General features: G+C 22.0%; 1 non-coding gene across 1 annotated transcript; it reads left to right on the top strand.

The window, feature by feature from the left end:
* On the top strand, positions 1-72 carry ONS95_012788. Its single transcript has one exon. It is a non-coding gene; the product is annotated as a tRNA-Val (tRNA).
* The last annotated feature ends 310 nt before the right edge of the window (positions 73-382 follow it).

Below are 382 nucleotides of genomic sequence, written 5' to 3'. Positions count from 1 at the left end.
AAGGGATTAGCTTAATGGTAGAGCAACCGTTTTACACACGGTAGGCTAGGTGTTCAAGTCACCTATTCCTTAATCTTTTATATATAGTAATATATGTAAAGGAAAATTTACATGTGTCAGAATAATCTTTATATTTAATTATATAATAATGTAAAAATAGATAACTATAACATTGAAAAATATAAAAAATATAATATGCCACAATTAGTTCCATTCTATTTTATAAATCAGGTAACATTTGCTTTTATATTACTTGTAATTATGATATACGTATTTTCTAAATTTATATTACCAAGATTTGTACGATTATTTATTACTAGAATATTTATAAGTAAATTATAATATTTATTATAATTTCTCTCTTTTCTGTTATGTTAAACGT

The sequence above is a fragment of the Cadophora gregata genome (assembly GCF_030347475.1).
Source record: "Cadophora gregata isolate MNR1 chromosome Unknown scaffold_66, whole genome shotgun sequence".
In the NCBI taxonomy this organism is placed as follows: Eukaryota; Fungi; Ascomycota; class Leotiomycetes; order Helotiales; family Ploettnerulaceae; genus Cadophora; species Cadophora gregata.
The sequence above is the reverse complement of the archived record's forward strand: the minus strand, read 5'-3'. Positions and strand labels throughout refer to the sequence as shown.